Raw genomic sequence first — 14,008 nt, 5'->3', positions numbered from 1 at the left:
ATAGCATAAAAAGTGTCATTTTGTGGCACACTGGACTGCAAGCCACAAGGTTCTCAAATCAAACCTACCAGCTGCTCTTTGAAAACACTATATAGGGTCTCTATGAGTCAGAATGGATTCAACAACACTTAACACCAGCAACAAGAATAAAAGAAATACAATGTTGAGAGAAATAGTCTACAGGCCGTCTGCTGATTGCAGAGATATGTTTAAACTCAGTTTAGAATATTCCATGCATGTATAAACTGGAATCCTAGTAGTAATACTTTTTGACTCACCCTCATATGCCTAGGAGTGGAATTGCTGGGTCATATGTTGGCTGCTAAACAAAAGATCAGTGGTTTAAGCCCACCAGCTGTTCCATAGGAGAAAAGTGTTCAGTCTGCTTCCATAAAGAATTACTGCCATGGAAATTCTAGAGGGAGTTGTGTTCTATAGGGTTTCTATGAGTCAGAATTAACTCAGTGGCAATGGATGGATAGCAGTATTTCTATATTTAACTTTCTGAGGAACCACCACATTTTCCCACAGTGAATGCACCATTTTACAATCCCACAAGTAATGAATGAGGTTTTCACTTGTTTGTTTGTTCTGAGTTTTATACCACAAAAGCAAGTGGATTTGTTGGTAACATACATTTACACCAAAAAGCTATGACTACTATGGTGGTGGTGGTGGTTATGTTCCACTGAGTTGGTTCCAATTTATAGCAGCCCTATACAGTGTTTCCAAGGCTATAAAGCTTTATGGGAGCAGAAAGCCTCATCTTTCTCCCACGAGCATAGTGAATTACTAGCTGGGCTGCTAACCACAAGGTCAGCGGTTCAAATCTACCAGCCACTCCACAGGAGAAAGATGACTGCTATAAAGCAATATCACTTTCTTGCTTTGGTTACAATAAACAATTTAGCTGACAAGCTTGCAACTTTACTTCAGTCTACTTCCTACTGAACTGACTTTGGTAATACTCTAAAACCCCTGATGTTTATAGCTGCCTTTTCTCCACTCTTTATCTTTTAAAAGGGAAATAGCTTTGAAAATATATTTCCAAAAGGAGACCCAAAAGATGATTAAGCACAGGAAGCCCTCAGTTGAACGCAGAGGAAATGTTCAAGGTCATAATGAACATTCAGAGCACATAGAGGTCACCAAGGGGACTTCCCAGAGTTCACCTGATGGTGCAGATGAGAGCACCCCATGCAGTGCCCCTCCAGAATAATAGTCATGGTGCCAAGTTGTTGTTAAGTTCCATGGGGTCGATTTTTACTCATAGCAACCCTGTATAGAGTTTCTCAGGTGTGGCTCATGGGTTTGAACCACTTACCCTATGGTTCAAGCAGGGTCAAATGCTTTTCCTACAGTGCCACAGCATAAGTGGCATTAATCCAAAAATACAGAATGTACTTACTTATTGAAAAGGCGATTTTTTTATTTTTATGGAAAAGTAAAGATCAAGTCATATCAAAACCTACAGCAAATTACCAAAACCTGAACGTTAAAAACTTTGGGTAATTAAAACAGCTAACATGTTCTTCTGATAACTAAAAAGTTAAGGGTTCAAGCCCAGCCAGAGGCACCTCAGAAAAAAGACCTAAAGATCTACTTCTTAAAAAGCAATCATTGAAAAATCTATGAAGTACATGAATATTCTACTCTGACACAAACATGGACACCCTGAGTCAGAATCAACTCTTGAACAACTGAATTTTTCATGCCAATTTAGAATTAAGTGCCTGCAGCTGTAAGAGACAAGTCTTGCTAGAAACCTACAATGAGATGTACTATGAAATAAGCACGCACACACAAACACAAAAGTTAAGTATTATGTAAACTCCTTCAGGTCACTTATAAAATTTCTAGGCTCCATTTATCTTAAAAAAGGAGGTGTGGTAGCATAGTGGTTACAAGTAAGGCTGCTAACCTCAAGGTCAGCACTTCGAAACTACCAGCATCTATGGGAGAAAGATGAGGCTTTCTCCTCCCATAAAGATTTACAGCCTCAGAAATCCTATGCAAGGTTGCTTTGAGTCGGAACCGACCCCACAGCACATTACCACAACCACCATTCATCTTAAAAGGTGAGACCTCAAATTTCCTTTGGATTTTAAATGTCTGTTCCAAAGATTTAAAGCCTAGGAAACCCTGTACAGGATCATGATGAGTTGGAACCGATTACATGGCACTTAACGACAGTCTTTAAGTAGTACATATTAAAATGCTCCAAAGATATAGTTAAGCAGCTGGCTGGGAAACTGGCGTTCACCTAATTCATTCCATTACATTACAGATGGCTGAAGGAATTAGCATGAATAATATGCTTGGCTTATTGGTCTTTTTTTTTTTTTTTAATCCTTATTTACACGACACAGTAAGATACGAATGAGAGGAGAAGCTTAATACAGTTTGTACAGTTTGGAACTGTTCAAGTATAGTTTCTCTGTAAAAAGTTCTACATAATAAATCACATAAAGAGTTCTTAGAGAAACAGTAAGACAAACTTATACCAAACAAAGTACAAATGAACAACTTTATGACTCAGCTATTCAATCTTAAAAGTTAAATGTCCCAGGAGTGCCATCCGGAACTTGGAAGGCATAGCCGTCAGAGGTAGTTTCTGGCACAACACTCTGATCTTTCTTCTTCCTCTACAGAGATGTACGTCTTAATCAAGCTTAATGAGGCCTTGTATACAGACTCGCTTTCCTGGTTTTGCAGAACTTCAATTTTGTTCAAGCCTCCACATTCTTAAATCATTATACTAAGATTCTCAGGCTCACTTATTTTCTAGCAGCTTGAAAGATATTTAAAAGGCATCCAGAATAACCAGAATCATTTTTGTATCCTTTGTAGTTAAAAGGTGCTTCAATGGTTCTATTATTGCACAGTGGATGAGGTATACAATTGGTTCAACTGTTCCGCCACTTGTATAGTTGTTCCCAGCTAATCTCTGAGTCTTAAAGTCTGCCTTACAGAGAAAGGGACTAATCCATGATTCATGATGACCCACTGTAATGTTTTACATTTTTCATATAGGAGTTCTGGTGTGGCACTGTGAGTTAATGCTGTGGACTACAAAGTTGGTTTGAACTGCAAGGTCAGCAGTTTAAGCTCACCAGCCACTCCTTGGAAACTCTATCCATGGTCCCTATGAGTCAGAATTGACTCGATGGCACCTAACAACAAAAACAACATGTAGCTTCTTTCTGAATATTAGTTTTGGGATTTGTTAGCAAGCTGAGAAATATAGCAAGTGCTCCTGCATCTATTAGAACTTGAGTCTGTTCAAGTGCTCCTGCATCTATTAGAACTTGAGTCTGTTCATCAATATTCCCTATGACTCTTAACACAGGAGTTCCAGTTGACAGTTTAGTAGCTCCTAAAAGTTTCATGAATTAGAGCTAATGTTTTCACAACCATCTCAATCCATTCATTTGAACCATCAGTAAGATAGGAATTAGCCCAGCATGCATCTATCAATACTTCTGGATAATTGTGATGCAGGAGATAAACTAAAATAACAATTTGCTCAACAGCATCTAATAGGGGTGCAGTACTCTTGTTTAGACAAAGATTTGAAATTGTCTAGGTATGATTGGCTGAAAGCAGAGAATACCAGAAAGATGTTCACCTATGTTTTATTGACTACACAAAAACTTTCGATTGTGTGGGTCATGACAAGCTATGGACAACATTGCCAAGTATTATTCTGAAACACTTCATTGTGCTCATGAAGAATCTGTACATGGACCAAGAGGCAGTTCAAAAAGAACATGGGAATACTGAATGGGTTAAAATTAAGAAAGGTGTGAGACAAGGTTGTATTCTTTCACATACTTATTCAACCTGAATGTTGAGCAAATCATCCAAGAAGCTGGGTTATATGAAGAAAAATGTGGCATCAAGATTGGAGGAAGACTCATTAACAACCTGCGATATGCAGATGATACAACCTTGCTTGCTGAAAGCGAAGAGGCCCTAAAACATTTACTGATGAAGATCAAAGAGCATAGACTTCGGTATGGATTGCATCTCAATGTAAAGGAAACAAAAATCTTCAAAACTGGACCAAAAACAATATTCTGATCAACAGAGAAAAGATTAAAATTGTCAAGGACTTCATTCTTTTTGGATCAACCATCAATACTCATGGAAGCAGCAGTCAAGAAATCAAGCAATATATTACATTAGGCAAATCTGCTGCACAAGACCTTTTTAAAGTGTTGAAGAGCAAAGATGTCAGCTTGAGGACTAAGGTGTGCTGGACCCAAGCCATGGTTTCAATAACCCCTCATATGCATGCAAAAGCTGGACAGTGAATAAGGAAGATTGTAGAAAAATTGATGCATTTGAGTTATGGTGTTGGAGGGAAATATTGAAAGTTCCATGGGCTGCCTTAAGAACCAACAGATCTGTGTTGGAAGAAGTACAGCCAGAGGGCTCCTTGGAAACTAGTATGGCCAAACTTCGTCTCTCATACTTCGGACATATGTCAGGGAGGACCAGTCACTGGAGAAGGATATCATGTTTGGTAAGGTAGAGGGACAGAGAAAAAGAGGAAGACCCCTAGCAAATGGATTGGCAAAACGGCAGCATCAATGGCTTAAGTGTGACAACAATTGTGCAGTTGATGCAGGACTGGGCAGTATTTTGTTCTGTTGTGCATAAGGTCGCTAGGAGTCGATACTGACTTGATAGTACCTACCAACGAAAAGAACAGGTGTGATTACACAAGTATCCACATATTAGGAATGGCAAGTAGAGTTAACAGAGGGCCAACTGCACCATACTTGATAACTAAGTCTCAGAAAGGTGAACCATCACCTGTAATATTTCCTAGAGCCCATACAGCTTCTTCACTGATTTGAGCATGAGAAGATGCCAACAGAAAAATGAATGCTGGGATAGCACCTCCGTCTACCACAGCTTGGTCTGTTCTGATGAAGCAATGGTAGTGAGTGCCCAAGCAGATTCAAACCGAATGGGACTACAGTCAGTTCTGCCCAAGGACACAAACTTTGGAATCAAACCAGCCCAGATTATGTTGTCTATAAGGGGCTATATTTTTCTGGAAAGCAGTTTCCTAGCAGCTTGAGTAGCTTGGAGCTAGCTTTCCAAATTATTATTGCTATTCAAAACTATTGCTTTGAGAATATCATTGACAGACCAATTTATAGTATCCTGGTTGCTGCGGTTTTCCTTCAGTGGAGAAGTAGCATTATCAGGAAAAGAGCTTACATTTCTCCTTTTCAGTATCTGGTCATGCTTCTTAGCTTTCCTCAGCAACATGTTAGCTTCTATATATGATGCAGCCTTATTTTTGTACTGTCTTTCCCCTTGATTTTGAATCTGTAAAGCCAGGCAGCTGGTAAATTAACATTGTCATTGGTGGAAATGGTTGTGAAACAAAGGGAGAAAGCTGCAGAGCAGGCGCAGTCTTCCATAGAAGACAGAGCTGGGTTTACAGGCTGCAGGTGGACTGCCCTCCCGAATTTTCTAAAATGGTTTGGACCAAAGACAGTGTGTGACTTATTAGTCTTTGTTGTTGTTTTTGTTAAGGGCCATCAAGTCAGTTTTGACTCATAGCCACTCTGTAGGGTTACTGGGAGTGGCTGGTGAGTTTGAACGACGGACTTGTGGTTAGTAATCGCCACACTAGGGCTCCTTTGGTCTTAGGTTTCCATAGTTATAATAATGCTGTCTTTAAGGGTGTTAATTTTAAATGGACTTTTTTGTAAAATAATTGGTGAAGACATTTTCAGCAAGATGTATTTAGGAGCTGGTGGCACTGGGTTGCGAACCAGAGGTGCACAGATCAAGCTCACCAGCTTCTCCATAGGAGAAAGATGAGGTTTTCTGTTCCTGGGAACAGGGACAGAATTTCTAGTCAGAAAATTAGTGAGAATTTCTGTTTAGTTAGAATTTATTTAAAACTAAATAAATTTAAAATTAGTGGGAATTTATTTAAAAAAATAAAATTCCTTTTACTTTTTTTCTTCATAAATTTTCTGATAACATCTTACTGCTTCCTGAATCCACTTCCTTTAGCAAAGTGGGTCTGCTTGGATCATGTTTTCAAGCAACTGAAGCTTGTGATTTACTGTTGTTGTTGTTGTTAAGTGCCATCGAGTCGGTTCCGACCCATAGTGACCCTGTACAGGGTTTCCGAGGGTGTAGAAAACTAAATTTATATGGCAGTGTTTTCAACAATAAATCATAAAATTCAACATTTGGAAGTGAAAATCTGAGAATAATATCAGCAAATTACTGTAATATTCTAAGTAGTACATATTACTAACAATTAGACACACACAAAAAAACAAAACAAACCTTAAACCTGACTTTTGTGAGGTTTGTTGCATTTCAAGTACATTGCAAGTTGGGGAATACCTGTATTTTTCAGTTCAGAAATTCAGAGAAGTGTGTAGTGATATCGTATAGTGGCTTTAATTTGCAGTTCACTTGTGGCACAGTAGATAAGCACTGAGCTCCTAACCACAAGGTCATCAGTTCAAACCCACTAGTCGCTCCTTGGACACCCTATACAGGGTTGCTATGACTCAGAACTGACTTGACAACATTTAACAATAACAAAATTCTCTTAACAGGGTCCTTCAAGGAGCAAAAGTGTTTTTAATTTTTCTCAAGGATTTAAAAATCAGAAAACAATGGGTTTCATTCTTCAAATTTGGGTCAGAAAGTGTGTTTCTGTACAGTTAAGGCCAACTGTCCTCATAGGTTCATACAGAGCTTTCATAGGACAAAAAATGCAATAGGACAAGGTCATCCATTTAAGCGCGCCTTCTTGACAATCCTTTTCTTTTTCTTTAACTTTTTATTGTGAATTGAGTGAAAGTTTACTTTATAGAGCAGATCATCAGTTTGACATTCAACAGTTCAAAGACTTTGATTTAATTACCTCAATCTAGTATCATTTATCCCATTTTCTTCCTGGTTTTTGTTTCCATTCCTCCTTCTGAATTTTGTCCTTAGGAAAATGCTGCCTTTTTGACTATTCTGTGGTATGTATACCTCATTAGTGTTGCTGCCCACTCCCCCACCACAGTTTATCAATGTTGTTGCTAAGAGTTATGAAGTCCATTCTGACTCATAGTGACCTTGTACAATGTTTCCAAGGAGCAGCTGGTGGGTTTGAACTGTTGACCTTGTAGCTAGCAATCTAGTGTTTATCTACAGTGCCACACCAGGAATTCAATATCTATCTATGTTGTTGTTGTTATGTGCTGTGGAGTCAGTTCTGACTCATAGTGACCCTGCACAGGGTTTCTGAGGCTGTTAATCTTTATGGGAGCCGAACGCCTCATCTTTCTCCCGCGGAGCAGCTGGTGGTTTCGAACTGCTGACCTTGCGGTTCGCAGCACGATTCGTAACCACTACGCTACCAGAAGAACTAAAGGGTGACAAAAGTCATAGTCTCAGAGTTCGACCAGTTTCTATCTGACCAGTAAGCCAGGCCATTTTGATGATTTTGAATTTTGTTCTACATTTTTGCCCACTCTACTCAGCAACTTCTAATGTGATCACTTTCAAATCAATTGGCTGTGATGTTGTTAAGTGCCATCAAGTCGTCTCTGACCCATGTTGTTGTTGTTGTTAAGTGCCGTCGAGTCGGTTCTGACCCATAGCGACCCTGTACAGGGTTTCTGAGGGTGTAAATCTTTACGGGAGTAGAAAGCCTCATCTTTCTCCCGCAGAGCGGCTGGTAGTTTTGAACCGCTAACCTTAAGGTTCGCAGCCCGATTCGTAACCACTACGCTACCAGAGCTCCTGTATATGGTTTTCAAGGAGCTGCCAGTGAGCTTAAACTGCCAATCTTGCAGTTCAAATAGTTTTGCAGTCTGATGCATTAACCCACAGCATCAGCCATTAACCCACAGCTGTCACTCCAATTGGTTGTGATAGCCAGGTACAATCTGGTTCTTCTGGTCTCACAGTCCTGGAGATTGATGTTCACCTGGTCCATTTATGTATTGGACTAGAACATGTCTTTGTGGTCTATATTATGCCAGTTGACCATGGTGTTCCCCTAGAGTATGGTCCTGGGTCTCTAAGTCCAGCAAATCATTCCTTCAAGGTGTTTGGTCAAGTCTGAGAAGTGTTCATAATTTTGTCCCCTGTATGCTCATGACTCTTTCAATATTCTCCTCCAATACCATAACTCAAAAGCATCAATTCTTCTGTGGTCTTCCTTATTTGCTGTCCAGCTTTAGCATGCATCTGAGGTAATTGAAAATACCATGGCTTGGCTCAGGTGCACCTTAGTTCTCAAGCTGACATCTTTGCTCTTCAACACTTGAAAAAGGTCTTGAGCAGCAGATTTGCCCACTGCAATACGTCATCTGATTTCTTGACTGCTGCTTTCGTGAGTGTTGATAGTTGAGCCAAGAAGAATGAAGTCCTTGACAATTTCAATCTTTTCTCCGTTGACAAGAATGGTGTTTATTGGTCCAGTGTTGAGGATTTTTGTTTTATTTACATCGAGATGTAATTTATACCAAAGGCTGTGCTCTATTATTTGCTCAGCATACAGGTTGACTAAGTATGGTGAAAGAATTGAACCCTGTCTCACACCTTTAAATTTAAACTGTTCAGTGTTCCCATGTTCTGTTGAAACAACCGATCCATTTTTGAAGAAGTACAACCAGAGTGCTCATTGGAGGCCAAGATGGCCAAACTTCATCTCTCATACTTCGGACATATTGTCAGGAGGGACCAGTCACTGGAGAAGGACATCATGTTTGGTAAGGTGGTGGGTCAGAGAAAAAGAGGAAGACCCCCCAATGAGATGGATTGGCCAAGCGCCAGCATCGATGGGCTCAAAAATGACAACAGTAGTGAGGTTGGTCCAGGATCGGGCAGTGTTTTGTTCTGCTGTGCATAAGGTCACTATGAGTCGGTACCGACTTGATGGCACCTAACAACAACAACAACAACAATGCTCCACAACATTCATTGATATGTTTGCAGTAAAGTGTATATCCTGTGTCAAACCTTTATATATTTGCAGATGTGCTCCCACTCTCCCTTCAACACCCGTTGAGCCTATGCATCCAGCCATATATCTACCTGTATATCACTGTTATTGCAGGATTGTATATTTACCTCTGTTCCTTTCGACTCTTGCACTCATCCTTTTGTTTTCTTCTGCGTACATCATTCTTCTGCCAATCTCCTCTGGTTGTGTTTTGCCTTTCCTTTCACCCAAATTAGTGTATACATTTCATCTATTCACATTCAGTGTAATCAATAGGTATGAATTGATAGCTGTCATTTTGCTCTGGGCTGTGTTTGTGTTTACTAAATCTTTATGATTTTCCTCTTTTTCATTTTGGTGAGATTTATTGTCTTTGAGGTTACCTTGTAATTTATTATTTTCTTCTCCAATTTAAAACAGTTTGTTTTCTGCTGAAATCGTCACAACTTCCTCACCATTTAAAAGTTCTATAATTATACTATTCCCTTTCTTTCTTTATAGTTGTCTTCATTATAAGTTGCTATCTCTGGTTCTCTATTCTAAGTCTTGTAGATTTGCTTTCTTTGGATACTTCGATATCTGGGCTGACTTTTGGGTGGTGTTGTCATCTATGTTAATCTCAGATTGTCTGCTGCTGTGGGTTCTCTGTCCAAAGAACTCCGTTTAGTTTTAGTTTTTTTTTTTTAAAGTTGGTCTGATTATTACAGATTCCTTTAATTTCTGTTCAACTAAGAATGTCCTGCTTTTGACATTGTATTTCAGGAACAGTTTTGCTAGATATATGATTCTTAGTTGACAATTTTTTTCTTTCAGAGTTTACATATGTCATCCCATTGACTTTTTACCTGCATGATTTCTGTTGAGAAATCAGAGCTTAGTCTTAATTGGTTTTCCTTTGTAAGTGACTAAGCAACTGCATTTTTCCTGAGCTACTGTCAGGATTCTTTCCTTGTCTTTGGTTTTGGAAAGTTTGATTATGTCTTTTGAGGTCAATATTGTTTGGGGGTCATTCATGACAATTTTCTCTGTGTTTTTTTTTGTTTTGTTTTGTTTTTTGGTCTCTCCCATTCTATTCTGGACTTCTGATCACTTTTGATGATGTCCCACCTAAATCTTAGACTTTATTTTAAGGAAAGAACAAAACAGAGACAAGAGAATAGTGAAAAGTCAACAGAAAAAATAAAAAGGAGAGAGGAAAAAGAGAGAACCAGAAGAAAAGAAGAAAAATGTAAGCAGTGAAAAAAAAGGAAAACACAAGGGAAAGCAAAGAGAAGAAAAGAAAAAAAAACTAGGGCAGGAGTCAGCCATAGAGTTCACTAGGTGGGAGCAAGAAGGACAAATAGGTGATGTACCTGGCCCAGGATGGGGTTCCTGTAGTCCTAGGTGTTGTTTATGTTCTGGGCACTCTATCCAGAAGTAGTTTGTACGGACTCTGTACTGATACCAGAGTGTTTTCAGACAGAACTCAGGTACTGAAGATAATGTTAAGGCAGAAGGTTATGAGAGTTTCTTTCATAGCATTGCCTGAGGACCAGCTCTGCACATTCTGCAGGTCTGAAGAAACAAGAGTTCACTTGCCTTCAGGCACCAGCGTGGTATACCAGATTCTTGACTCTCAGTGGTGTGGCTCAAAAAAGCACAGCTATGACTGGTGGCAGACGAGGGACTGTGCTGGGGTAGGATGAAGGTAGAGACAGGCCACAATTCTGGTGACCAGGGAAATGTGGTGAACAAAACCAGCTGCTTGTGTGCATCTGAGCTGTCAAGTCTCCACTATAAACCAAAATTGCCTGCAAAAGCTCAAGATGGCCACTCCAAGTTAGGCCAGATGATTGTTTACCCGTCTGTCTCCTTTCTCACCACCTGTTCAACTTCTTCTCCTAGTCAGTATTAAATCCATTTTTCTATTCTTTCCTTTGATGTTCAGGGTTCCAGGATTATCATCCATGTCTTTTATATTACCTGCCTGGTCCACCATTTTACCAGAAGTCTAGCAAAAAAAAAAATTTTTTTTTCAAGCAAATAAATAGATTTATTGCAACACAGACGTTCTTTTTTTTTTTTTTAATTTATGATCACTGTGATTAATTTTTTTTAATGTTTTATTGTGAATTATATGATAGTTTACATGGGGGAACTTCAGTTTTACATTCATTCCATCATATATCATCTCACTGCCATGGTTCCAATCCCCTCCATGCATCATCAACCACTCAAAGGGTAGCAAATTTTTTGTCATAAAGTCTAGTTCATCCATTTTTCCTTTTTATGGCTTGTGCTTTGTTTAGCACTAGATCACAAAGGTTTTCTACTGTTTCTTCTACAGGTTTTATACCTTAACATTTGAGTTTACAATCCATTTTTACTTAATTTTTGTATAAAGTGTTAAGATATAAGTCAAGGTTTATTTATTTTTTTGTTCATGGTTATCCACTTGTTTCAGTGTTATTTGTTGAAAAGACTCCTCCACTGAATTAGTTTTACATCTTTGTCAACAATCAGTTGGCAATATTTGTGTGGATCTATTTTTGAGAACTGAAGAAAATATTTGAGCCTCAACTTGTAATGTTGAAGAATTCCATGATCAAAAAACTGAAAGATGCAGAAAGCATCAAAATACAATGGAAATGGTTGATGTTCAACCATTTCAACAGGTAATATATATCAAGAACCAATGGTACTGAAGGGAAGAGTCCATGCTGCACTGAGGGCATTGGCAAAAAGCTCCTGGAATTGACAGTATAGATTGAAATCTTTCACCAAACTGATACAGTTCTGGAGGTGTTCACTCACTATGCCAAGAAATCTGGAGGACAACCAACTGAAATAGATCCATATTTGTGCCCATTCCAATGAAAAGTACCCCAACAGAATGTGGAAAATCATTGAACGACAGCATTACTATCACATGCAAGTGAAACTTTGCCGAAGATAATGTTTAAAATATTGTAGCACTACATTGACAGGGAGCTGCCAGAAACTCAAGCCAGACTCAGAAGAGGACAAGGAAAAAGGGATATCATTGCTGATATCAGATGGATCTTGACTGAAAGCAGAGAATACCAGAAGCATGTTTACTTGTGCTTTATTGACTAGGCAAAGACTTTTGACTGTGTGGATCATGACAAAGTATGGATAACATTATGAAGAATGGGTATTTCAGAACACTTAATTGTGCTCGTTAGGACCCTGTACATAGACCAAACGACAGTTGTTCAAACAGAACAAGCAGATATTGAATGGTTTAAAAATCAGGAAAGCTCTGCATCAGGGTTATATCCATCTGCCATACGTATTCAACCTGTATACTGGACTAATCATTCAAGAAGCTGGGCTATATGAAGAATACAGATGATGCAAATTTGCTTGCTAGGTAGGAAAAGAACTTCAAATGTTTATTGATAAATACCAAAGATTACAACCTTCAGTATGAACTGCACCTCACAGTAAATAAAATGGAAATCCTCACAACTGACCTAATAAATAATATAAAAAGGGCTGAAAAGACTGAAGTTGTCAAAGACTTAATTTAGATCAACTATGAACACTCATGGAATCAGCAGACAAGAAATCAAATAATGTGTTGCATTAGGCAAATCTGCTACACAAGACCTCTTTACAGTGTTTAAGAGCAAAGATGTCACTTTGAAGACTAAGCTGTACCTGACCCATGGTATTTTCAACCGTCTCATGCATGTGAAAGTTGGACAATAAATAGGGAAGACCATAGAAGAATCGATGTATTTGAATTATGGTTCTGGAGAAAAATATTTAGGGTATTAGAAAAAGTACCATGGACTGCCAGAACAAACAAATCTATCCAGGAAGAAGTGCAGCCAGAATGTTCTAGTTCCTGTAGAAGGACATCATGTTTGGTAAAGTGGAGGGTCAGTGAAAAAGATAAAGACCTCCAACAAGATGAAATTATCCAGTGGCTGTGGCAATGGGCTCAAGCATAACAATTGTGAGGCTGGTACAGGACTGGACAGTGTTTCATTCTGTTATGCCTAGGGTCACTGTGAGTCAGAGGTGACTCAACAGAACCTAACACAGCAAAAACATTTTGGAGTTCAAGATTGGGTTTTACTCATATCTATCTCACCTCAAATGCCACAGTCTTAATATAACTATATAATAGGCCATGAATTTAGGTAGAATTATTTCTCAGTTTTTCCCTTTATAAAAAAGTTTTTGCTATTTTAGTTCCTTTGCCATTTCTATACAAATTCTAGAATAATTTTCTTTATATCTGTAAAAAATTCTGCTGACATTTTGAATAGGTTTGTAGCCTTTGCCAAATTTAGGACGTATTCAACCATTATTTATTTTAAAAAATAATATTTTGTTTTTGAGGAAAATTTACCAGCAAAATAGATTTCCATTCGACAATTTCCACACAAATTGATCAAGGACCTTTGTTACATTTTCATTATTGTGTCAACATTCTTTCATTTGTTTTGAATGTTTTATTGTGTCTTAGGTGACAGTTTACATAGCAAATGAGTATCCCATTTAACAGTTAACACCCACATTGTTCGGTGACATTGGTTGTTGTCTTTGCAATGTTTCAGTACTCTCCCCATTTTACCCTATCTCCCCTGATAGTATTTAGCTCCCTTGCCGCTCCTTTCCTTCAAATAAATATGGCCCATTTAGTCTTGTATATTGGCTATTCAAAGGAGCACATTCTTCTTTTATGTTTTATTGTGAATTATGTGATAGTTTACATAGGAAAACATTAACTTTACATTCATCCTATCATATATCATTTCATTGACATGGTTACAATCCCCTCCATGCATCATCAACCAACCAAAGGTTGTCAGCACACAGCCCCACTCCCTCTCTGGGTCTAGAGTCCCCACTGGCTCCATCTCTCCACGTCATCATCTCTGCATCCATCTCTGGCATCACTGCTTCTCTGGGTAGGGTCCCGCTCTCAGCTCTTCTCCCTTGATGGTCCCAGGGACCTCCGCTCCTAGAATGTAAAATCAGTCACTTCCTTCCTTTTGCTAC

General features: G+C 38.7%; 1 pseudogene; it reads right to left on the bottom strand.

Moving 5' to 3' along the window:
* Positions 1 to 2,549: 2,549 nt before the first annotated feature.
* Positions 2,550 to 5,441, bottom strand: LOC102822761 (annotated as a pseudogene).
* Between the last annotated feature and the right edge of the window lie 8,567 nt (positions 5,442 to 14,008).

This window comes from Chrysochloris asiatica, unplaced genomic scaffold, assembly GCF_000296735.1.
Source record: "Chrysochloris asiatica unplaced genomic scaffold, ChrAsi1.0 scaffold00161, whole genome shotgun sequence".
NCBI classification, from domain to species: domain Eukaryota; kingdom Metazoa; phylum Chordata; class Mammalia; order Afrosoricida; family Chrysochloridae; genus Chrysochloris; species Chrysochloris asiatica.
Note: the sequence above shows the minus strand (reverse complement) of the source record. Positions and strands in the feature narration are given on the sequence as shown.